This window comes from Notamacropus eugenii, chromosome 5 (genome assembly GCF_028372415.1).
Source record: "Notamacropus eugenii isolate mMacEug1 chromosome 5, mMacEug1.pri_v2, whole genome shotgun sequence".
NCBI classification, from domain to species: domain Eukaryota; kingdom Metazoa; phylum Chordata; class Mammalia; order Diprotodontia; family Macropodidae; genus Notamacropus; species Notamacropus eugenii.
In genome coordinates this window covers 110837843-110865378 of record NC_092876.1, presented here as the reverse complement: position 1 = coordinate 110865378, position 27536 = coordinate 110837843, and the positions used below count along the sequence as shown (strand labels likewise).

Here is a 27536-nt window from a genome sequence, read left to right as displayed (position 1 = left end):
TAATACCTGTCATCTATGTACTTAAGAGTAATTAACAACATTTGATCCAATTAAACAAGCATTTATTAAATCTCAGCAACAATCTAGGCACTAAATATACAAAGAACATGATGAAATGATTCCTGATGTGACATAGCTTATGTTTTATTGGGCTCAAGAGAAAACATACAAAATGAAATAGGAAAAGTTATTATCTGTAGCAGGGAAAGTAGGGACAATTATTTGCATAAACAGAACTCAGGAATTGGGGTGATATGGTGTCTCAATTGCATTTGGCCAATAAGTGTATATTTCTTGATTTCTCTCAATGAGGGGCAGATTGTGAGAAGACAATCATTTGTCAACACTTTCTTAGAAAGACAGAGCAAGGGCATGAGGTGTCCTAAGAATGAAGTGATAGGGAAAGTATAAATTAGATACCTATTTCTCACATTATAAAATTATATCTCTACATGTTCATAATCAAGGAATTCCCACCTTTAAGTTGGGCACACTGACCTGATGGTATTTTATATGGACTTGGGAATAAAGATTGTGCTGGGATAAGGCATAAACATAGCAGGAACTGTATATCTGTACAGTCTTGAGCACAAAGAAGACTTGAGAGTCTTGATTCACAGATGCCAGCACACCAGATAGAGTTATTTTGCACCTCCACCTCCCAGTAACATCTCCCTGAAATGTAGGACTGAGTACCAAGAACTAGTGCAAAATCCCTTAATCTGTAACTATTGTGAGGCACTCCTTCTGGACACCTTCATATCTCACAGTCTTCAAATTCTCAGATATGATGAGACCTGGATCAGCTGTGTTGTGATCCAGAGTGATGATCACTGTGGACAGATGAAGATTTGGTTCAATCAATGGCAACCTCAAAATTGTATTCTTTACTGGGAATAGGGGGACAGCTGTTCACACCAAGAAGTGGCCATTTATATTTATATATTACAGTGATATCCAAAAAAAAGTAACTTGGACAGATCAGTATAGCTCCATAATATGGGGAACAGTATGTTCTTTGGTTTGGCCAGTAGCTGAGGGATTGTGTTAGATGGTTAATTGAGAAATTTGGAAAATTTTGAGAAAAAAAGAAATTGGTAAAGACATTGCAGCCATTCCATAGTGGTCTTTCAAGTCATGGATGTTTTTGTTTTTTTTATGTGAAGGGGAAATTAAATTTTTCTCTAGTGGCCGCCTCTGATGCCAGATCATGGAGAAATAGTTAGAAGTCATACAAAGAGGCAAATTTAGCCTCAATGTGAGAAAAACTCTACTGGTAATGAAACAGTGAATTGTAGTTGTTCATTATAAAAAGAATGGCTTGTGTTTAGAATTATCAGGCTCCTCTTCACTGTATGCTTTCAAGCAAAAAGGTTGGATAAATAGTTGAGTGAATTGTTGTTTGGATAAAGGTAAACTAGTTGGTCACTGAGGTAGGTTCCTTCCAGCCATGACATTCCAGGATTCTGTGAAAGCCAAGTGGGTTCTGACCCAAAGAAAAGTTGGACAAGACATGGAGATGAGCTGGTTCTTTGTTATCAATTTTCTCACCTTTAAAATTGAAAATCCATTCCATAACTCCAGGGATGGGAGGCATAGTCATGTATATATGGAAGGATTCTATTTCCTTTTTTTTTTTATCCTTTGTTTTTCTTTAATTTTTTTACATTTATTTATTTATTTATTTTTTAATGTTCTACAATCACTACCAAAAAACTTAGATTTTTACCCCCCCACACATCCCCCCCACCCCCCTCCTTCCCCTCAATGCCATGCAATTCTATATAGGATCTACATATACTTTTCTGTTGAATACCTTGTCACTGTAGTCATGCTGTGTAGACGAACTAAAATAAATGGAAGAAATCATACAACAAATCAAAACATAATACACACATACACACACACACACATATACAAACATGATCTGCTACATTCTGCAGATGAATTCCATAGTTCTTTCTCTGAGTGTGGAAGGCATTTTGTCTTAGAAAACCATTGGGAATTATTTTTTTTTAAAATTCTTGCGTTATTACGAAGTTTCAAGTCTACCAGAAAAAACTCTTGCACACTGTGGTCATTGCTTTGCACAAAGTTCTCTTGGTTCTGCTCCTTTGGCTCAGCCTCAGATCATATAAATCCTTCCAGGCATCTTTGAAGTCTTCTTGTTCATTATTTCTTATGGTGAAATAGTACTCCATTACATTCATATAGCACAACTTAATTCAGCCATTCCCCAATTGATGGGCATCCCCTTGATTTCCAGTTTTTGGCAACTACAAAGAGTGCTGCTATAAATATTTTTGTACATGTGGGATGCTTTCCCATTTTTATGATCTCTTGGGAATACAGTCCTAGAAGCAATATTGCTGGGTCATCTATTTTCTTTTACAGCACAAATACATTCCTAGAGAAAACAAATTTCAAGTTTATGTCACCAGATGTCAATGGACCAATGGCACAGTCCTCAGTGCTCTAGTCAGTGAAGGTCCATTAGAGCAAAAAAAAAATTTTTTTTGTGCTTTCTAATGAAGTGAGAAGTAAATCTAGTTATTTAATATTTTTTTCATATACCAAGGACAGAAAAAAATGATATATGGTTAGGACAATGATTAGATGGATTTGAATTAAGAGAATGAGACTTTGGAACTGATCACCTATTCATTGCCTTGAAGGGACCCAGAGAATAGGAGAGAATCTTGCAGTTTCTATCTCTGTAATATTTCTCACATTTGCCCTTTATATTTGCTTTCATTCCATGACCATCTAAATTTGGGCCCCTCTTATCTTGACTATTAATATGACCTCCTAATTTGTCTCAATACATTGAATATAGTCCGCCTAGAACTTTAGATCATATCAGTTAAATTCCAGTGGCTCCCTATTACCTCAGTAATGAAATATTGGTCTTGAATAGCCTTTTGTTTGGCCATTAAAACTCTCCACAGCATGGCTGCAATCTATCTTTGCAGTTTCACTTACGTTACTATCTTCCTCTTCCACTATGTTCCAGTCTCATTGTATATCGCTTTCTTTCTATGTTCCAACCTATGTTCTAGATCTCTCTGCTTCCTGTATTGTGCATAGAACATCGGATAGTGTTGAACTTACTACCCTAGAGGGTGAAGAAAGGGGAAAGAGAAGAAACTAGCCTGTATATGGTGAAAGACTGGCAAGAGTACAGAGGAGCAATGGAATATAGCACTTCACTTTTTTCTTTGAGACATGGATTGTTCATCTTATTATCTCTTGACTTTATCTTGTATGTTTCTTCATCTTATTTTCTGGGGCTTTACCTGAAGCAAATCCACATCTGGTTTCTTACCCTCCTCCTTGAATTCTGTCCTGGTGGGACAATCCACTAATTCTCCTGTTCAGGCCTTCTAAATTAGCTCTCCACTGTCTTTGCACATATGATAGCAATATATTCTTCTCCTCATTTAGAAATCACTTCATTTTCTATAATTCACACAAAATATTTGTCTTTCAAATTTCTATTTCATCTTGTAAGGAAAGAGGTGAGACTGATGAATACAGAAAACGACATGACACTAAATGACAGTTTCCCAAGTCACACATTGACTTTAAATTCCCCTGCCTGGGAGACACTTCTGTACTCTGGTCAGGGGAAAGGCATAGAGGCCTCCTGCCAACTCCTAAAGAGGCAACTTTGGCAAAACCTGTGACCACGCTCAATGGACATTGGGTTTGTGAAGTAGTCCCTGCAGATGGAGCAAATGAGCTCTTCCTGTAAGTTTTGAATCAGCTCTTGGAGACAGGCCATGCTTCTGGGGAAAGAAAATGGGATAAGTCAGTGACTGGATCTGGGGACAGAAAAGCCCGTAGTACATATGCAGTTGAAATTGAGCACCTTTGTCATCTAGTTTTCTTTTCAGACTACTCTGTATAGAATAAGAAAAGATGTAATTTTTACATGATACAGTTTGGGAACCTGAGGTGAGAAAAAGTAGCGATTTTGAATCCTATCTAGATGATCTCTTAATCCTCTCCAGACCAGGAACAAATCTCCAGATTAGATTCATAATTCTATTTTGATCAAATTTCCTTCCCTTCTCTGTACATTTGTGTTCGACATTTCAATTATGTCTTTAAAAAACTTGTGTCTGTGTGTGTGTGTGTGTGTGTGTGTGTGTGTATGTGTATCTTTCTGTTTGTCTTAAATTTTATTAGTCCTTTCCCCTTTCACATCTCAGTCATTTGGGGAAAACTCATCAGTTAAATGATGACATGACTTGCCCTTGACTTTGTTTTGATAAGGGAGGGCTGTGCAGGTCACCAGCCTCACTTCTCCTCCAGAGCCATCTGAATCCAGTCACCAGATATTCATCAGGATGACTGGAGATGACCCAGGATGAGGTAATTGGGGTTAAGTGACTTGCCCAAGGTCACACAGCTAGTGAATGTCAAGTGTCTGAGGTGAGTCGAACTCAGGTCCTCCTGACTCCTGGACTGGTGCTCTATCCACTGCACCTCCTAGCTGCTCCAGGGAAAAATAGAGCTTTGGTGAAACCTTGGCATGTGTACCTGAGAAAACAAGATCTGATGCTTAGAAATCAAATTTATTTAACACTTAACTCAAGACCTAGTTTTTGTTGACCAGAAACTCAATTAATTGAATCTGATGACTTATACCAGAAACTTAAGGAATTGTTTCACAGGAGACACTACAGTGTTTTGGATTCCAGCCTCTAACAGATAAGCGCATAGGCAACATGGACTATACCAATTGTAAGACAGATGGAGATACTAGCACAGGTTCACTCCTGATCTAGGCAGACAAGAAGACAACTTTGGAGTGGTTAAATAATAAGCTTTATTCTAGTCTAGTCTAGTCTAGTCTTCTCAAAGGGATTTCATGATAATGGGAGGACCAACTCCTACAGGATCCCCAATTACCCTTTCCAGGAGCAGGCAAGGTGGGTCAACAACCCCTACATCTCAATGAGGTCAGCTGACAAAGGCACCATATTCCAACATGTGAACTCCCCTAAATCCTCTCAAGCTTCAGTGGAGCTTGGTTGATGCAAGTGTACTCATTCCTTTATATATTACCAAAATCCTCCTGTGGGTTCCTACAATTCCTTCTTACTGATCAGTACCCACTTGATTTATAGGGTAACAGACAAAGAGGGCACATTGCCAGCAGTAGCCTCAGAATTTCATGTTACTTCAATCCGGTATCTCATTACACAAGTGTAGTGGAGATGTTTTGAACCTTGAACCTGGAAATTATTATCTAGTACCTGGGAACTAGAGATTGTTGTGGCCATGGGGCCTGGAAACTAAACCCTAAAAAGAGTAACAAATTCCTCCTTACTTCCAGGAATTTCTCTCATTATACATCTCAAACAACCCATTTATCTTATATGGAAACTGCCTCCCTGCTGGCCAATCATTGTTCCTTTTGTTTAAATCCTATGTCATGTGTATCTAGCTTACAGATACTCAGTGGGAGTGAGCCACAGTTTTTTGGCTCTCCCATTGGTGGATGACTTAACATCTTTCTATATTATTTTAGTTCTGGATTGTGTCCTCAGCTCACAGAGGCAGGAGGAGAGAAGATAGGTTTGGAATAGCTATCTTATGAGTGAGATACATAATCAGTTGGGGGTGGTAGAATGATTAAGATCACTACCTGAACACCCAGATGAAATTAGATTGAGCTAATAAGTAGTGCACTAATTTAGCATACTTTCCTAACTTAAATGCTTTTGCTGCTTTTTGTTTTTTTAAATATTGTGAGGGGTGAAATCTGAACTCTGGAAACGAAGGTTTGAACCTCTGAGCTTCCTCAGCTTGGCAAATAATCCCATTACAGAGGGAAGACAGCTTTTAATGCATTAAAGGAAAACAGTTAACAGGATGCGGACTAGGATAAAGATGGAATTTCCAAGTTGGGAGGGGAGAGGCAGCAGGTACAATTCCCTGTTCTGGGAGACATTGTCCAGCTTCCCAGCCATGTAGAGTCAAATTCAAACAATGCAATGGAGTTTCCTCACAATTCTCAAAAGTGAATAAACTTTTCTACAAGACAGAGTTTGGATTATAACTATAATTGAATCAAAAGGGAAATGGCCCAATCCAGAATTAAGTCACAAGATGGAGTCAGTGTGATTCACTCAATTCCTACAATTCTCCCACAAAGTGAAGAAAAGTAATACTGATTTAACAAATCTCATTGGCTCTGCCATAGAGGTCATTCTCAGGTACAGTTTGGAGGACTTGGTATTCATGGCACTCACTGCTAATTCAATGAATGTGAATTTCTCATGATCAAGGTTATCAGAACAAAGCTTAGGGCAGGGAGGTGGTACTGGTGGCTCTGAATTAACTTAATCCTTAACCTGTCCTGGACCAGATAAATTTCCACCTTGTGTTGGGAGGAGCTGAGATTCAGATCAAGCATTCTAATTTGAAACGTTCAAGATGGATTTCTTACTTAGGAATCTTACTTCCTTTTCTGAATTTCAGAATGGGTCCCATTTACCAGAGACCAAAAGGGAAACGGTACAATTACAATGAAATGCTAGCTCATGCTTTTTTCCAACAGAGATGATGAACTACATAGGAAACCAGCCCCCTTTGCTTCTCATTTTGTAGGCTTTGCTGATTGACTAATATGGCTAAGGAGACCTCCTAACTCTAGCTGTAGGTCTCTTAAGGGATCTGGATATTCAATATGTACTAAAGAGCATTTCAGTTAGAATGAGATTCTAGTTTCGAGATGTGATTACTTTGCACATTGCAAGTTATTCTAAGCCCCAAAATGACTGTCTGGAAAAGATGCTTTTTGTCCCATTAAAAAGGGTTTGGTCTTTCATACTCAGAAACCATTTGTTTTGATCTTTAGGAGGGTGAGAAGGATCGATCAGCTGATAGAGCTGAAGAGAGTGGCAGACTTGTCTCAAATATAGGAAAGGGGTGAAGGGTTAAGGGAATATAAAGGTCTTCTCTGTACATTTTTAGGGCTATGTGACTACATATGTCCCCCCTTTTTTTTTCTCCTTGGAAAAGGGGCTGTGTTCCTAGGATTAAAAAAGGTAAGAGCATATATGGCAGGTTCCTCTTCCTTGAAGGGCTGACCACTCTTCTAGGAAGGCACAGCTAGGTGATGCAGTGGATAGAATACCAGTGCAGGAGACAGGAGGACCTGAGTTCAAATCTCACCTCAAACACTTGACACTCACTAGCTGTGTGACCTTGAGCAAGTCATTTAACCCTATTTGCCTCATCCTGGGTCATCTCCAGTCATCATGAATATCTGGTCACTGGATTCAGATGGCTCTGGAGAGGAAGTGAGGCTGGTGACCTGCACAGACCTCCCTCACTCAAAGTCAAGGGCAAGTCACGTCATCATTTCTCTGATGGCATGATCATCTTTGGCAATGAAGGACAAACACACAAAGAAACTCTTCTAGGAATATATGGAATCAATCCTGTGTTCTTTAGAACACAGATATTTTGCCTTATCAATCATGGATGTCTTACACCTTTGAATTCTGTCCCATTTCAGAGCTGTAACCCACCCTGTGCTAAGTCACATAGAGTGCTGGTGCAGAGCCAATTAGGTGCCGTATATATTTTAGAAGATTGATCTTGCATTGGGGCTCACTCATGGGAAACATGCTTTGCCTGAGACCTTTTTTGATTTCCCAGATTAGAGACTCTGGGTAGTCACTATCAAGGGGCCCCCAGATGTGAATGAGAACTCAAATGTCAGTGCTCCCTGGTCTGGTGATGTGTCTAAATATTTCTGTTACTCTGCTTAGCTTTGTTTTTCTACATTTCTGTAATGATGTTTTATACTGTCTTTTTTTGTAGAATAAATGCTGTGCTGGTTTGGTTGTGAGTAAAGAGTGCTTATTTTACTAGGTGATTCAATCCATATATATATATATATACACACACACACACGTTTATACACACATTTATACACATACATATATATATACACACATACACACACACACACACATATATATATATGTATATACACACACAATATCTATATTGTCTATGGTCTGTCCTGGTAAATCTTGCTTTTTCCCTGTGGTCTGATTAGCTAAAGGAAAAAAAAAATGAAAAGAGTGAGAACTTTTCTTTTCAAAGCTTTCAAAAGATATAGTCTCATCTTTGTGTTCCTAATTCTGGCCAAGTTGGGAATGCAAAAAGCACAAGAGGGAAGATCATTTTATTTTATTTTAAATTTTGTTAATTTTATTTATTTTTGGTGTTCTACAATCACTACCATATAATTTAGATTTTTTTTTCCCGTACCTCCTCCCTCTCTCCTTGAGATGGCATGCAATTTCATATAGGTTCTACACATACATTCTTATTAAATACATTTTCACTATATTCATGCTGTGTAGAAGAATTAAAATGAATGGGAGAAATCATATAACAGATCATCTTATTTTTTGCACAAATTTGTGGCACAACAAGCTAGAGGTTTGATTTTTGAATAAAGAATAATCCAGATGACATGAATTTTCAAATTATGATGGGAGTGTGGTTTCAATGTTTTATACAATCTGAAACAGGCTTTTGGGGAGGTACAGATCCCTAGGAGTATTTAAAGTAGATACTGTGTAGATTTGTATATAAACAGCACCCAAATTTCTCCTTCACTATATGTCTTCCTAAAGAAAGAAAAAGTAAAAAGTAAATATATTTAGGAGAAAAGTTGATGTCACAGACTACATAATGCTCAGTCCTAAACACAGTGTAGACTAGTCTAAAAGGTTTCTCTACTGATTTCTAACGCAAAGAAGTAAGAGGGAAACAGTTTGATAGAGCCTTATCTGATACTTGAGAACCATCTAGCATGAGTATTCATTCATTTCTCCATTCTGAAAGAGGTTGGATTAAGTCTAAAGTAAATCATTTGGAAAAATTAAAAATATCATTTAAGAGTGGACCTTCGTGTTCTTCTAGGAATGATTGGCTAGTATTTGATTGCCTGGGTAGCTTAGGCTTAATGTTCACTAAAAGGAACTGTGAGATCATACCTTTTGAAATGCTTAAATAAGAAACAAAATTGGAAGTAGTTTACTGGACAAGTTTTGAAATAAATTTTCTGAAGATTCAGCAGAATAGAAAAAATGAATTTGAATATGATATAATTTGTGAAATGATTCTGGATGATTTAGAAATACAAAGGTGAAGGAATGAGAAAGTAGCAGTGAAGACAAGTCAAGTGTTGAATCATGTGGAGAGAAAAGCCAATCTGTGGTCTGAAAGACTTTCAGAAAAATCTGTAGGGGTTAAGGGGAAGAAAACTGGAGGAAACTGAAGAACACTGGTTCTGACAGACTGTCAACATGAGGCTCAATTACAGGTGAAGGAGAAAGCTATAAAAAGTGCCTTTAGAAGTAGAAAAGCTTTAAAAATGAAAACTCAAACTTGATTCCCTCGCAGCAAGTATATAGAACTAGAGTTTTTTTTTCACACATATTTGGACAATATGACATTGTTCGCTTTGCCAATTGTCAAAAATGTGCGTTGCAAGTCAGAAGAAAAGCCCAGGATTTAGAATGGAAAACAGAAACTGGAAGCACAAAGAACAATTTCAGTTGCTTCTGTTTGAATGAAGAAGCAGATATTGTCTCATCTCTAACCAGGCACTGTAGGTCTAGGGGAATGGGGAAGGGAGGAGGGATTTGATCCATTCTTTTTCCTCAGTTGAAGACTGTTAGCAGGATAAAATCAGGGACAAGTTTTCCATTTCCAAATGCTATGAAAATTGAAGATAGGATTGTTATGACATTGATTGGGATAGTTGTTGGGTTCCTGAGGTAGACATGAGCATCAAGTCCTGGGGGTAAGAAAACAGAGGCTGTGAAAATACAAAGCAGGACACAAAGACCATGCATGTGCAGAAAGAATTTAATGATCATTCTACATAATTGACATTAAATTAGTCATTTGAACAAAGGTAGAAGAAATTTTTTCACATTTCTCTAGTACTTTTAAAATCTCAGCCTATGTGTCCAATAAAGTTGTTTCCTCACAACAACCCCATTTTCAAGTCAAAGGTTTGGTTCAACTCACAATCTCTTGTCTACTACGTACAAGGCAGTGCAAGGGATGGAGATTAAAGTCTCTACTTCATGGAAGTGTAAAAGCAGAAAATCAGGACCCAGGATTTAGCATAGATTACATGATCTACTCAATTTGAGTATTAGAGATTGAATTCAGACCTCTTAGTTCCATATTCAGCTCCAATTTACTACACAAGGCTGGTTCAAGGAGTTGACATATTTACAATGCGGTCAGTGAAAATGCTGGTTGGAAGCGATTACTAATAATATCTAATAGTTAACATTTTTAGAGTGCTTTAAGGTTTACAAAGTGCTTTGCATAGTTTACTTCATCTGATCTTCAAAACAACCCTGTAAGGTATGTTATTCCCATTCCACAGCAGAGGAGACCATAGCAGACAGAAGCTAAATGACTTTGCCTAGTATCACACAACTGGCAAGTAGCTGAGAGCAGGTTTGAACTTTGGTTCCAAAGTGCTATCCACAGGGCCACCTAGTGGCCCATTACTTCTATCATTGGACTACCCTGCAACCAAATAAAGACAGATCCCAGACTGTGAAAATTGGAATGAATACTCATTAATTGTATATATCAAGGTGACTTCTCCATGAGTTGAGTTCTCAAACAGTGATCAAATCAGGTCATCAGTAATTTGAATTGCTAATGAGAATAGTTTGGCAAGCTCATCTTAATAGAACAACAGGAATTCACAGACTCCCAGATATCTATTCACTGACATTTTGGATGTGTGTGGAAATTGGGGGATGATTCCATTTATGCCAGCTTAAGAACCTTTGCTTTAGATTTTATAATCTTATGGTTGACAAATATGAAAGCAATAGACACGAGTATTTGACAAGATGTTAAGTTTATTAAGAACAATAGATTCAACACTATCCAGAATCACCTCAGCCTTTGTGCACAGGCATTAATCATAGTGCCTTTCTCTTGGAGGTAAAGAGGCTTGCTAGATGATTGATTTATTCCTCTAAATGCCATTCCTGAAAGTTGTAACAGGTTCTTGCATAGTCTTCCTTTTAAACAATTTTATTTCAGGAATAAGTCTGCATGATGAATGTTTTTCCTCTGATGTCCTCAGCTTGAACACTCCCAAATATATAGACAAGGTGTGGTTTACTTAAGAAGTCAGGGATGATTCTTATTGCCCTCTTTTTCTCCTCAGACAAATTGTAGAAATTGCATCTCTCTAACAGCTTATATCCTATAAAAAGGGAAAGATATCAGTCCAAAGGAAAGGGATTTCAGTATCCTGCGTGAGAGAGAGAGGCCTTACTTTCATCCTACACGCTCCTTTCCCAGGTAACCAGAAAATCTGGTATTTTCAAAGCAAGAGTTGGTAAATAACTATGCTATGGTTAGGAAAGGGGACAGCAATGCTAGCTGAAAACTAGAGCTCTCTTTATCTGCCATTTCCTTTTTCTCTAATAGACCTCCATATCTATTTTTTGGAGCATCCATTTATGGGATAAGAAAGCTTTCAAAGAAGAAGTGAAAATAAGTTTCCAGTCTTTACCTCCCTAAATCCTTCATCCCTTTAGTTAATTATGCAGAGAAAGAAGAGAGACTAGGAGGAAATTGTGTCTCCCTGTGTCTATAGATAGGAATAATATGTTCTTAGGGGGCAGATGAGTGTTCCCTAAACATCTGAGGGATTATTTCTTAATACAGACCTTTCTATGGAATTTCCTCATTTCTTAGGGCTATTGGAGTCTGAGTATCAAACAAAGCCTTTTGCCTTCCCATCATGCTTCAAATGTACAGAGAACAGCCCTCAAAGGAGAAGAGCCATTTACACAGCAGTGCTGGTCTCAAGCTCCTTGATTTTGATTTCACTTCCAAAACATATAAAATCATAGATTTGGAAGGGATCTCGTAGAAGTCACTTAGTGCAACACACCTCCCACCTACCACACCCAGACAGAAATGAAGTGACTTAGAAAAGGAGCTTTCTAGGGTCCTACAGGAGTCAGGAATAGTGAAATGGTTTGTGCTTCTGATCCAGTAACTTCTTTCCCTTTGGACTACTATATCCTCCATTGCCTAGTCCTTCTTTATCATACATATTTTAGGAAAGAGGCACATGACTACTTACTAAAATCATCATCTGCTTAGACCCCTAAGAAATCTTCCTCTGAGTCCCATTTCCTGGTGTTTCTACCCTTCAGGACGGAGTGAAAAAACCCATAAGCACTTACTATATGCCAAGCACCCTGCTCAGATGTCCTAGTGCCTCCAACTTACCCCCACAGCCCTCTGTGTGCTCCTACAGGTCCTGCTCCTGCTTCCAAGCAAGAATCCACCCCAGTAAAGCTCCCTGACTGTCTCAGTGGAGACCTAACTAATCAAATGCAGCCAGGAAGCACTAAAAAGACAGAGGTCTCAGTGTATCTCACGGAGTTTGCTTCTTGCCCTCACTTGTTTTTCTCCTTGCTGCTGTTCCCACACTCCACCCTAGGTAAACCTCTCTACTCAGTCTTTTGGCATATTCCCAGTAAATGTGCCTAACTGTACTAGCAGTAATTTCCAAGTTAAAGACACAAGGGCATCAGAGCTTGGTAACCAAGAGCAGACATTCAAAACCACACTTCTAATAGGTAGGTTGTTTGCCTCCTAGCACTCTTGTGAGGAAAGCCCAAAGATTCTTGTCCAAAGGGCTAACACTTACTTTTAAAGAGTTTTAAAAATTTGGTGACCACAGAGACATAAGAAACATCCACATTCAGCGTGAAAGGTTTCAAACTTGGCCAAACGTAACTCCTAGAGGAAAGAAAAATCATTAATATAGGACTGTGTCTTTCATTAACTAAATGTCATAATTCCTGTATCTCTTTTGAACAAACACACAGGCTCATTCTCCCTCAATCCCTCATCACCACGCCCCAATCTAAGCTCTGTAATTACCCACTATCTAGAAACATACCTTTCCAAGGTTTCTGCCACACCCTAGAAAGAAAAAAAGGTCAGTGAAGTTTTATGAAAGATTTCTCCTAAAGCTTTGCCATAACATCAGCCTTTAAAAGCCCATCGCCTCCCAGTCCTGAGCATGTGAGACCTTCACACCTCTTTTCTCTTATTTTCTTGATTTCGCTAAACCTCAACTTGGAAAAGCTGGTTTCTGGGTATAAACTTTCTTCCCAAGCCAGAAAGTGCTTGGGCAGTTCCTGCATTGTGCTAGCAGAAATGTGACCTTGCATACCTTTGAGCTAGCAATATCACTACTAGTTCTGTATCCCAAAGGAGATTTTCAAAAAGGAAAAGAACTTCTATATAGAAACATATTTATAGCAGCTCTTTTCTGGGGGCAAAGAATTAGAAATTAAGAGGATGTCCATTAATTGGGAGATGGCTGAACAAGTTGTGGTATGTGATTATGATGGAATACCATTGTACTATAAAGAAATGATGGGCAAGATGCTCTCAGAAAAACTTGGAAAGACTTACATGGACTGATGCAAAGTGAGATGTATTGTGTACAAAGTAACGGCAATATTGTAACATGATCAGTTGTAAATGACTTAACTATTCTCAACAATACAAGAATTCAAGACCACTCAAGGATTTATGATGAAAAATGCTATCCATCCCCAGACCAAAAAGCAAAACAAACTGATAGTGTCTGAATGCAGATTGGTAGATTGAAGCATACTTTTTTTAACTTTTATTTTTCTTGAGATTTTTTTTGTCTGTTTTCTTTCACAACATGACTATTATGGAAGTGTTTTGCATGACTACACATGTATAACCTATATCAAATTGCTTGCCTTCTCAATGGAGGTAGGGAATGGGGTGGGGAAGAAGAAAGGGAGAGAATTTGGAACTCAAAAAATTTTTAATGAATTTTAAAAAATTGTTTTTACATGTAACTGGAGAAAAATAAATTTAAAAATAAATAAAGCACAGGAAAAAAAAGCATCTCCAGGGCACCACATGTTTACCTCATTTTATGATAAGGTCTATTCAGGCATTCTCTATCATACTGAGAAAAACAGGAGAGAAGTACTGATAATAAAAGACCTCCTAGAAATGAATGGGGATCTGTTGGAGCCATCTCCACAGCAGCATGGAAACCAAGAGTGCTTCCTGTGCCTCATTCCAGCTGCTGCTGACTACACATGATAATAGATCCATGCAAAAGGAACAGGATTCCCAGTTTCCAGTCCTTGGATCACTTGACCCCAGCATGCTGATCTCAGACCAAAACATCTGTAGTCACATATCTCATCTTTCAGGAGGAACCCCCTTTTCCCCCCTCTTCCCCCAAACACAAGGAAATACAGCAAGAGACAAGGGAAGATCTGAAAAGAAATCTTTTGGGATCTGGGGAGGTGAGTGAAAGAAGATGTTCTAGATTTCCGGTCCCCATAAGCAACTGATCCCCATGAGTTTACACTAGTCTCACCTGTAGCATTTCTACATCTGGCTTCTGCATTTTTTCCTCCAGCTCAGTGATTGTGTCTGTTAGCAATCTGCTTTGGCTGGACACCATGGCCTCCCACTCCTTTTCCTCCATGATTTGATGTTCCTGTATAACCTCCATCTCCCTCAGCCTCTGATAGAGCTCAATTAACTTCTTGTTCTCCTTCCACACAATGAGTTCCTCATACTCTGCTTTCTCCTTCTTCATTACATATTCCCATAATTGGTGAAATTTCTTGTGAAACATTTTTTGGTTTGTGTTTTCATAGTCCTTAAGAAAAAGATATTAGAAGACATACCAAGGGCAACACTATAGCCTCCCCAAATCTCCTCTTCCCTACCTGCTCTATGTGCTACACTGCAAAGAGCGCTGGAACCAAGCGGGAGTCAGGAGCCCAGAGTTCCCCTTCCAGATAGCTGTGTAACCTGGCAAAAGCTGCTTAGCCTCTGACTTCAGTTTGATCCTTTAAAATCACATAGTTGACATCAAAGGGCTTTTCCAGTTTGAATTTTTTAGAGTTCTTAAGACAGTCAAGCAACTTTCTCCAATCTATCTTTATCCATCCTCTTACATTTCTTATCCTGAAAGAATTGTCTTTCATCTAATCCATTCAAGTCTAATTTCATCTTTGACACCTACCATACCATGTTTGGATACTTAATATGTTTGACAGCTCTTCTAGTTTGTAAGAGACACTTGCCTCCTTCACTATTCTTCCTTCCTAAAGGCACCTCTAATACTCGCATCCAGGAATTTTTTCTTCATTCCTTCCTCTTTTATTACTTGTCTGCTTCCTAATTCCCTCAGCATTCATAAGCTCCATGAAAGCATGTGAATCTACGTTTGATTATGGCTGCTTTACAATTAGGGGATAGGTTTATTTTTAAAGCTTCAGCAGAAATTTTTCGTAGTAGAAAGCTGGGAAAACAATCTTTACAGCAAGTATCTCTGATAAAGACCTCATTTCTTAAATATATACAGAAGTGAGTCAAATTTATAATACAAACCATTTTCCAATTGATGAATGGTTAAAGGATAGGAACAGACAGTTTTCAGATGATAAAAACAAAGCTATCTATAGTCATACGTAGAAATACTGTAAATCACTTTTGATTAGAGAAATGCAAATTAAAACAACTCTGATATACCACCTTACATCTATCTACACCCAAATGGCAATCAAACTGTGCATATTCTTTGATCAAGCAATACCACTACTAGGTCTGTATCCCAAAGAGATCATAAAAAAGAAGGATCTCCATGCACAAAAATATTTATAGCAGTTCTTTTTGTGGTGGCAAAGAATTAGAAATTGGCGGATGCCCATCAGTTGGGTAATAGCTGAACAAGTTATGGTATGTAAATGTAATGAAATACTATTGTGCAATAAAAAATGATGAATGGGCAGATTGCGAAAAACTGGGAAAGGCTAATCTGAACTGATGCAAAGGGGAATGAGCAGAACCGGAACATTGCATACAATAACAGCAACATTGTGTGATGATCAAGTAATGAATGATTTAGCTCTTCTGGGCATTACAATGATCCAAGACAATTCCAAAGGACTCATGATGGGAAATGCTTTCCATATGCAGAAGGAACTGATGGAGTCTGAATGAAGATTGACGCATACTATTTTAACTTATTTTTTGTGTTTTTTTTTCCCTTTTGGTCTATTTCTTGTTTTACAACATGACTGATATGGAAATATGTTTTACATGTTTGCACATATAAAACCCATATCAAATTGCTTAATGTTTAGAAGAGGAGAGGTCAGAGAGGAAAGGGAAAAAATTTGGAACTCAAAAGTTTTGTAAAAAAGATGGAATTTTTAAACTTATCTTTACATCTAATTGGAAAAAAATGAAATACTATTTTAAAAAAGAAATTCTTTTTATCATAATGTGGTGGTCATGGTTCCCTATTTCCTGTACAACTGATATTTCTTTGCCAAAAATTTACCCTTCTCCATAAACTAGAGTCAATTTACCTTTAGAGAAGCTTTTCCAATGTTCAGGCCTTCTCTCTAGTTAGCCAGATTTCCTGCCTTTGTATCTCTGGTCATATTACTCCCTAATGGCTACAAGGCCTTCCTGGAGCCTCCCACAATGGGTAATACAACCTTCCTGACACTTACAAAACTCTCCAACATATACTGAAGGACGCATGACTTCATATTCCTTTCTCTTACTAGATCCCAAGCCAGCTAAGTTCTGGGGAAATCCTGATCCTTTTGTGTTATTTCTGCTTATTAAATGCATCTCATTTGTGTAACTTACAAAATTTGTAGGAGTTTCCTCACTAGGAATGTAAAACGGTGATTGCTTACCTACTTTCTGAGACCTCTAACTTGCCTCTTCTGCATAAGCATGATAATAAGAACATGTCTGCCTGACTGGTTTGCCCATGTAAGCCTGAAATATGCTGTGGAAATCTGCTCCTACACTTTACAGTCTTCCTTAATATCATGGCCCTCCATGTACTCCAGCATCCAGTGGTGGCCTCCTTGCTGCTCCTCAAACAGGATTCTCCATCCACACATTCTTTTATCACTGGAATTCCTCCCATGCTGGGTACTCTCTCTGTCCTCATCTCTGCCTGATGGGTTTCCAGATCCCTTCCAGCCCCAGCTAAAATCATGCATTCTATAAGAAGTGTTTCCCCACCTCTTTTCATGTTAGATTCTTCCTTCCTTCTGTTGATTTTCTTCATTTGACCTTGTATATATCTTTATTGAACATGTCTGCTTTCATGTTTTCTCTCATTAGTCTGAGGGTTCCTTGAGAGCAAGGGCCATCTTTGGTCTTTTGATTTATACCATCATTTGTCAACAATACTTGTAATATAGGAGAAAGTTAATGTGTGTTTAATGACTGTTACTAAGGAAGATGATGGTGGAAGGATCTGATTCACCATTTTCCAAGTACTCTATCACAACATAGTATTAGCAATCTCTTCACTTCCCAAAGTTTATCTGTCAAAGGACTCCTATGAAGTTAATCACCCTCTTGAGTCCCCACTTTTCTGCTTTGATTGGTGAAGGGGTCTAAGACTGGGCATCTGAAGTCAGAAAGCTGAAACAAGAAGGCAGAGCTAGATGCCAGCTTCAGCTAAAGACAACTTAACACCCAGGACTGGCTCTCAGGTCAGGAGACATTGATTTGATTCAAATTTCTGAACTCATTAGTATCTTGTGATAAATGACACACTGTCTATGAATCTCAGTTTCTTCACTTGCCAAATATGGCTGAAAATGATGGCAAGAAATTATTGATGGAGACAGCCAGATACTTACCATCCATGCCACAGCCCATACTAGAGGTTGCTCCTTCTCCTTTAATAGAAGTTCCTGAACTATTTGTAGCTTTCTGTGCAAGATTTCCATCTGCATGCAGAACTTCTTCTGTAAGAAAAGCAAGAATAAACACCGTTAGGAAATCTCTTTTCTGTCTGAGTGCTAGGACATAGGAGGGAGGCTAAGAAATTCAAGAGTCCTGATAAGCTAGTACTGTTTTAATGATTTATAGCAAGAGTCAGAAGAAAAGAGAGGCTGTTTGATCCCACAGTGATGGATAGCTGAGTGCTCAGAGGATAGAACCAAGTGATAGACCAATGTGGGAGCAATTAAATGGAGCATGGAGAAGTCACTGCCAATGAACACCTTAAGCCACCTGGAAGAAGGACTTTGATTTGTGCATGACTCACCCTATAGCACAGAGCAGCCACCCCAATGGGCCAATGTATGTCATTCTCATGACCCTCTGACTTAGAGCAGGTCACACAAAGTAGGGTCTTGTTCCTGCCACAGAACAGTTTCTGGTCTTCCCTATGTATCCCACATATGCCTTCTCCAGGGTGCATTGCCATGTCAGCCTGAAGACTTCTCAGCTGGGAGAATTCCCAGCATGCAGCACAGCAAGAAAAGGGAGAGGTTTTATTCTTGAAGCAAGTCATACAAATAGTATGTCCACATTCAGCTGTGATTAGTTTATTGACTTCATTCAAGCAGATAATACAGAGACCCTCTTCTTCTTCATCAGCCATGACCCTGAAGAGAGAAAATGAGACAAAGTAAGGATATTTCTCCCACTGCTCCATTTTTGAAGTTCAGAAAACATAGTTCATGAAATACCATAGCAAGGAAATTACTAATGATGATTTCCCCAATAGACTTGGGGCAGAGTCTCCAACAAACGTAGACACCATCAGTTGGAAGGGTGGGCACAATGATGAGACATATTGTAATATCTAACTTTGCATAGAGCTTTAAGATGCTTTTCGCATATTATCAGTTTTGATCCACACAAAACCTTATAGAATAAATGCCATTATCTGCATGGTTGATAGGAACCTCAGGATGAGAGGCTAAGTGATTTGCCCAGAAACGGACAGCTAGTTAAAATCTGAGGTAGGATTCAAACTCAGGCACTCTTTTTTCCAAGACTGGAAATGTATCTGTATGAAAAATCTTTGATACCCTTACTCAAATTAACCCATATTTATTCAGTTTGTTGTGATTTGATGGGCATCAGTGATTGTAGTAGTGAATCAAGCAGAACATGACTAAGTTTAAGTTGCTGTTAGGATAAGGATTATGAATGAATAATCTACTGTACATTGAAGATTATATTACTTATATTTATCAGCTAGATTCATAGTTGGAGATATAATATATGCTTGCTATATTGTCCCCTCCCCCACTTGGTAACATGCTATAATATGGTTCATTTGCTGGTGCAATCCCCCTTACTCCTATGAATATCCACTGTCCAATCCCTGATGGCCTTTGCTTCAAACTCACAACTTCCTTGGATGCTAGGATAGCATTGGTTAAAAACTAGGGATTTTATGATTTATGGAAGGCCCTGAGATGTTGTTGGAAAGCCGCTGCTCCGATTACTTGGAGTTGATGACCTGTGGAAGGTCTCATGACCTGTGAGAGGTCTGCTGACAAAGTGGTTATGATTGATGGACATTTATTTCCCTTAGGCCGCCATAAAAGTTCTCCACTTCTGGAACTGACCAAGCAGTGGATTTGAATGCCTCCTATTGTTAATGCTCTCAAAACTGTATAAAAGTAGTTAGCACCCAAGAAGAGAGGTCTCTGATGGTGAGGAAGATCTTGGATCCAATGAATCTGGGTCCCCTGGACTCCCTACTAAATTGATTAATCGTGCTTGAAATTCTCCATTTCTTTTGTTACAGATTAGAATATTCTGACCCATATTAGCTATTAACATTTATTACATCTACTATGTGTCAGACATTATGCTAGAAACATTACAAATATCATCTCATTTGATCAGCACAATGACCTTGAGACTTAGGGATATTTCCCAGATTACACAGCTGAGGAAACTGAGAAACAGAGGTTAAGTGACTTGCCCAGAATTAAACAGCTAAATAAGTGTCTGAGGCTAGATTTTAATCAGGGCTCTTGATTCCAGGCCCAATGCTCTACTCACTGTGTAACCTAACTAATTAGTAATCAGCTAGGTGGTGCAATGGATAGAGCACCAGTGCAGGAGTCAGGAGGACCTGAGTTCAAATCTCACCTCACACTTGACACTCACTAGCTGTGTCACCTTGGGCAAGATACTTAACCCCAATTGCCTCATCCTGGGTCATCTCCAGTCATCCTGATGAATATCTGGTCACTGGATTCAGATGGCTCTGGAGAAGTGAGGCTGGTGACCTGCACAGCCCACCCTCACTCAAAAAAAAGTCAAGTACAAGTCATGTCATTGTTTCTCTGATGGCATGGTCTTTTTTGGCAACAAAGGACGAACACACACACAAACCTAGCTAATAATAATAATAAGTAATAATTGCAATAAATAGATAAAACATTCTGCTACAAAGGAAAAATGAGCAATTTGAAGGCAGTACCTATGCTCAAATCCTAGTTCTGTCACTTTCTATCTTTCTGAACTTGGCCAAGTCACTAAAAGAGAAAAAAAAAATTCTTTGTTTCCCCCTCTGTAAAATGAGATGATCAAACTAGATGACCTCTATGGTTTCTAGCCCTCACTAATTCCGAGGTCTTCAATAACAAAAGAAATTTCCTTAGAGGGACACCTACCTTGGATATCTTCTCAAGCCTCTATGCCTTTGGAGCCCAGCTTGTGGATACATATTAGTCCAGAGCAGCATATGACACCAAAGTGAGTAAGGGCTGGGGCTTATATATGTTTTCACCACATACTCCCCCACCCAAGTAATCTGCTGAAGTATTGAGATGAATCAATTGTGAAATACAAGGTACTTTGTCCCTTCCAAGAAAATTCTTTCATATCCTAATTCTGTCACTTTCTATCTGAAGTTGTCCAAGTCACTAAAAGAGAAAAAAAAAAAAATCTCTTTCTGGCCTCAGTTTCCCCCTCTGTAAAATGAGATGATGTAATTAGATCACCTCTAATTCAATCAACTATTAAGTGATTACTAAGTGTTAGGGTTTGTACTAAGCAAGACAAAAACATGATCCCACCCTTCTAAGAGCTCAGGATCAAAGAGGAAAGAATTTGAAAACAAACTTGTACTTAACCAAGTTCCTTGGAGATGGCCCTAGCTATGCAGGTGGCTTGGGGGAGGAGCTGCCATTGATATCAGGCAGAGGTTGGCATTTCAGTTGAAATCTTTGTTTTTAGGAAACAAAGAGTTAATTGACTCACTGACAAATTCATGTATCTTCTTGTCACCTAACAACTTTTAGAAAAGGGCCAGGGTCTCCCATTGCATCCTGGGCCATCTCCAGTCATCCTGATGAATATCAGGCTGCTGGATCCAGATGGCTCAGGAGAAGAAAGTGAGGTTCGTAACCTTGCACAGCCCTCCCTCACTCAAATCAAGATCAACTGCAAGTCATGTTATCATCCTGATGTCATGGCAAACACAACAACACCAACAACAACACAATTTAGAAAGTAATTACCAACTCGAGTTTTTTAAAATCAAAGAGTTTTTTTTTTTAAATCAAGAACTATTTCATTTGCATGCAGGCATGACATCAGAAACTCCACTTTTTGGGTAAACCAATTCAGGTACAAGTTTTTGGAAGAACAAGATATTTTGTGAATAAGAGGCCAGGAGATGGTGGTCCATGGTGGCTCCAGTCTGCCCCAAGAAAAGGATCTGAAGTTTTGGAATTACCAAGGCACTCTCTCACACAACATGGAGAGAATTCCTTGTTGTTCAGTCAGTTTCAGTTATGTCCAAGTCTTTGTGACCCTATTTGGGGTTGTCTTGGCAAAGATACTACAGTGGTTTGTCATTTCCTGCTCCAGCTCATTTTACAGATGAGGAAACTAAGGTAAACAGGGTTTAGTGACTTGCCCAGGGTTACAAGGCTAGTAAGTTTCTGAGGCCTCATTTGAACTCAGGATGAGGAGATTTCTTGCTCCAGCCCAGGAACTCTATCCACTGTGGCACCTAGTTCAGTCTTTTATCACCTCCCCACTAATCCCCAACTCTAGCCAGCTCCACTATTCTGCTTCCTGAGCTTCTTTGGTTCCCCACCTCCATCAAGAAGATAAGGTACTCAGAGACCTCTGAGGTCTCTTGATATCTGTAAATCCTGTCAAGGATGCCAATGGCTAGGCTGACAAACTCAGGGGCTAGCAGCACCCAGAGAACATGTGGAGGATAGAAGTTGGTCAAAGTTTAGTCTCTTGTAGTTCCAGTATGGGGATACAGCTCCCTGAATTTAAACTTGTCCCTGGTCTCAGGATTTCCAGGTTTCCCAATGAGGGTCTTGAACAGGGACAACCAGGCTTAGCTTCTAAGACCAGTCTGAGCTGAATATCACAGCATAGGACCCAGCTCCAATCTGAAAGCCCACCATCAGGACTCCAAATGCACTTTTCTTAACAATTGCACAGACTACTGGTTCCTTGTATACTTTCTAAGGCTGGTTCCAGGGTTCTTCAGGAAAGAAGGTCTCCAGGAAATAGAATGGGCCATATTTTTGTAGACACACGGTGAATGAAGTGAGAGAGGATTAGAGGCCCCTTTGGGGTTCCAATGGACTTGGAAAAATCTCATTATGTTGTTTGAACCTAGCCCTGCTTGGCTGATTGATATACTAGACCTGTTGGTTAGAGACCAAATTTGTTTAATGCTTAACTTGAAGACTCTAGGTTTCACTGACCAGAGTGAGGAAGGCTCACTTCTAAGAAGTCTGATCTAAAGATTAGTTTAAGGAGACATCTCTCAACATACATCTCAAGCAATCTTATCTGGAAACTGCCTCTGTGCTGGTCAAACAGGTGTTATTTCCTTGTTTTATTGTTTAAATCTCTTATCTTCCTTCTGGAAGAAGACCATGACATCAAGAAGGTGATATCATGACTTGTAAGTGAGCTGGATTTAAGTAAGGCAGGGCAGTGCAAAGTCATCAGCCTCACTTTCTCTTCTGGAACCACCTGGGTCCAGTAAGCAGATATGGATTGGGACAACTGGAGATGGTCCAGGATGCAGTGGGAGACCTTTACGTTTTCAAGCTAAGGTCTTTATCAGGACCTAGTTTGACTGAGGCTATGCTCATTGGGTGATTTAAAAAAAAAAATAGATCTGGGAGGGGAAGACCCTCAGGGTTTCTGGTAACTTTGCCCAGCCCTCCTTCACTTTCATCCAATTCACTTGCCTGTCTTAGCGTCTCCTCCCTGATGTCATGGTCCTCTGCAAGAAGGAAGACAAATAGCAAATCCTATACAATGCGCAATTTAGACAAACTGAGGGTTGTGAGGAGCAGACCACCCTTTCTTGCCTCTTCCCTTTTCCTGGACATTTTAATTTTCTAAATTATTTCAGTTGTAGGTTTTAGTTTCATTCTGTCTGAAAAATTAATCAACAATCACTCCCAGAAGTCACTCAGGAAGGAAATTAGGTTCCTCTGGGATGGGTCCTGCACTGCCTTCCCCCGACTCATTAGAATCCCACCACCTTGCCACCAAGCACTTTCCTAAACCACTGTGGTTCCCCACTCCAGCTCAGCCAGGCCAAGAGTCCACCTTCCCTTTCAGCCCCATGGAAAGACAATGCCCAGAATTTGGAGATGAAAGGCAATAAAACAAAGGAGTGGCCCCATGCATTCCATTCCCACCTGGGAAGGATTCCACCCTGTTTGATCTTAGCCTCCAAGATCAAATGCATGAGCTTTCAGGTTTATAAAAGGTATTGAGATGTGACAGGGAAGTCCAGTGCTCTAACTAGACAACCTCTAACCCTTCGGCTGGCTGTATTGAGGGATTTCATGCTTTCCAACTAAGGAGCCCCACAGTGAGCAACCATGAATGCTCTACCCCAGTCCCCGCCTCTAAAATACTTTTCTTAACTATTCTAAGTTGTCACAGAAGCTTCTGTACTACCAGCAGAGCTGAAAAGCCATCAAAACCAAATCTAGACCCTAAAAAGCTTAAGTTGCTATGAGCGAACAGTCTTTTTTAGCTTGTTCATCAATCTTTTTGGTTTTGGTTTGACTCCTGAAGTTATTTGAGGCCCATTCGGTGGATCTAGCTACTCAGTGAGATCTTCATTAGCCTCTGCAGGGGCCCAGTAGTGTTCATATTTGAAATGGTCGTGGTTTTAAGTTATGACTCCACGTTCCTTAACATTCATTCCCCCAGTTGCCACAATTTCATGTCCCTCAACTAAATGCCCATAGAGAACAAACTCCAAAACCAAAAAAAATTTTTTTTTAACACTGTAACAACAAACAACTTTAAAAAACTTAAACTGATCAATGCAAATGACAAACATGATTCCAGAGAGCCAGGGAAGAAGCATGCTATCCACCTGTGGACAGAGAGGTGATGATGCATTTAGGTTGCAAAATGAGACATGTTTTGAACATGGCCAATGAAATTTGTTTGTTTGACTATTAATATTTGATACAAGGGTTTTGTTTTTCTTTTCTTTTTTCCCCAGATAGTGGACAGAAAAGTAAGAGAGGAAGGAAATAGATATTTCATAACTGAAAAAGATATTAAAAATAAAAAGAAGAGTTTTTATTCTCCAAGGATAGTTCCTCATTTGTCACCCATTACTATGTATGCATTTGTACACAATTTGATGTACCATCTTTTTTTTTTTTTTTTTTTGGACCTGACCTGTGTTTTCATTGGCATAGGGAAACCATTGGGAGGAAATTCCCTCTACCAATGTGGACTGATAATTACTCTGCAACTTAAATCTTAGTGAGTTGTTTGGGAATACTGATAGATTAAGTGCCTTGCCCCAGATTCAAAACAATTACATGTCAGAGATAGGACCAGAATCCATTCAAGTCCTCTTCATTTCCAGGCCAGAATATTCTGTCTCTGACAACATCTTATCCCTCTGCATTGTCATGCTTATGAGATAACTTATGAGTGGACTACTCATACATTGTTCTCCTAATGGAAAGGCCAATTATTAATGTCTGGGTTGGGATACCAGCTCTGTTGCTCCCCTACCTGTGTGACCTGAGAAAAGTCACTTTCCCCTCTCTGGGCCTCAGTTTTCTCCTCTGCAAAATAAGGGGGTGGACTATATGAATGAATAAATTAATTTGAAAGCATTTATTATGTGCCAAGGACTGTGCTAAGCACTAGGGCTACAAGCAAGCAAGGCAGTTTCTGCATTGAAGAGCTTATAGTCTAATTGAGGGAGACAACATATATAGGAGAATTAAGAGGAGAGAGAGAGAGAGGGAGACAGACAGAGAGAGAGAGAGAGAGAGAGAGAGAGAGAGAGAGAGAGAGAGAGATAAAGAGAGAAAGAGAAAGGGAAGGAGACAGATCTGGCAACATGGCTTATAAATTTGTAGAAAGAGGTATGAAGACCTAGTCCTGGGCAAAATAAGGCAATAGTTCACCTATTAGAGTGCAAAGCTGCAATGCAGCATCCATGTTCCAGTGATAGGAGGATGATGAAGATTGTCAGAGAGCAGACTGAATGCTTTGAAAAAAAATTTTTTAGAAAGACTTTTATTACCAGTTTGACAGAGGGGAGAGAGCCAGAAAAAGTGTGGCCAACTTCCCCCTGAATCTCTGTTGTCTCACATTATATACATTTCAAACAAGGGTACAAGCACAGAGACCACTGCATGTAGACAAACATTCAATATCATTTGGGCTAATCAAAACTATTGGTTGAAGACAAGTGTTTTGGGTGGACCCAAGACCAGGAGGGGGCTATAGAAGGGTGTTTAGATTTATGGGAATGGGAGGATAGGGGAGGGATCCCTTGGAGGGGGGTAGGCAAGTAATAGGAGGGCAAGGTAGCCAGTAGAAGTAAAGTAGAGGAGGCAGGAGGCATCAGAAACAAGAGATGTGCATGAACTTAAAACAAAACTCAGGAGTAGAATTTGTTTGGGAATGTACATGTCTATGTATGTATGCACATGTATGGATCTATAGTTAGAGAGAAATATATCCCCACTTAAGTGTAGCCTTTTGAGGGGTGGGGAGGGGGAAGGGAACAACTGTGGCAGAGAACAAAAGAAATCTTACAAGGAAGCAGGAAAAGATGGACAGCTCTCAACCCAACCCGTATTATTTATCACACACGCTTTCTTCAAATGAAAATTTATTGTTACATATTTTGAATTCTCTCTTATGTTCTGCTAAGCGATAATATGGGTTTTTTTCTATCTTAATTTGTATTTAAGTTTATGATATGCTTTTGCTCCTTTTCTCTATTCTGTATTTGTGTTCTGATATTTGAGTCTAAAATAAAAAATTAAAATAAAAAAAGAAGGGTGAATTGAGAATGAAAGGGGGAGAAAGTAATGGGGATAATGACAATAGTAACAAAGACCTTTCCCAGTCTATCTCACTTGGATTCTTAACCTTGCTATTTCATGTGGGAAAAGAACGGAATTTTAAAAAATGTGTCATTGATGCCATAATTTTTATAAGATAGTCATTTCTCATGTGAAAAGTGATTTTAAATCTTAGTAATCAGTATCTGAGAGACTCAGAGTCCCCCCACCCCAGCCATACCAGCCTCCTTCTCCATGGTTCTTCACAAGAACACTACTGATGAGATTTCATTGCAAGCTGCTTGGGTGCTGACAGATCCTTCAGTCTAGACAGCCCAAGACTGGGACTGGTCTGGTATGGGGGGTGGTGGGTGGGGGGGTGGTTTGATCTGATTGAATAGATATTTCCTCTGTCAGGAAGTAGAATGATGGTGGGATGATATCCACCCCTGTTGAAAAGGTATATAATTCTGTACCCCTCAACCCCAAATTGAGCCAGATCTGCACTGTAACTCCCATGCAATGCATATCAAACCAGCTTGAGAGAAATAAAAACATGGACACATAGGGAAAAAAAACTCAAATGGGATGGTGGGAGAGACAGTCTTACAACTGAAATGACCAAACTAAAACAAAAGCCCCGGTTAGGTGGAGAGTTTTGGGTAGTCCCTAAGACCTAAGTGGATCCAAAAAAAGATGTGGGGGGGAGGGGGAATCAGCATTCCTTGGAGAGATCTCTGGCCTCCTGAGAAGGTCCCTGAGATGACTTTCATCTAGAAGAAGCTTTGGGTTAGACAATTTCTAAGGAGGCTAGGTTCAAATGATACACCAATTAATCAGGTTTTGCACACAATTTAATAAAGATTTTCACACAAATTGCCCTTTTTGAGGTTTATTAAAGCCCAACATTCTCAAACTAGCAGAAACTCAATTACCAAAACAGAGTGCTGGGTTAAGGTTTCAAAGCAAGTTCATTAAAATCAACCTGGTCAATGAAGGCATCCACCCCTCCCCCTATTTTGTCCAGAGCTTAACAGAATTCTTTTATGGGGAAAGGGTTAGGATGGTTGCAGATTTCTCCCAAACTTTAATTGTCTGAGGAATGAATTTGGGTAAGTGCCCGGGGCGACTCCCGGGCCTTCGCCTTCTACTTACCTATCCCCGGTCCTCAGATGTCTCTGGCCCTCCTCCTGGTTCGGGGGAGGGAATTCCCTCTCCCTGTTGGGGAAGGGGAATAAACAGGCAGAGCACCCGAAAGGAGTTGCAGCCAGCAAGCTTTATTCCGTTTTTTTT

General features: G+C 39.4%; 1 pseudogene; it reads right to left on the bottom strand.

Annotated features, from left to right (window-relative positions):
* Positions 1-218: 218 nt before the first annotated feature.
* Positions 219-27536, bottom strand: LOC140507658 (E3 ubiquitin-protein ligase TRIM21-like; annotated as a pseudogene).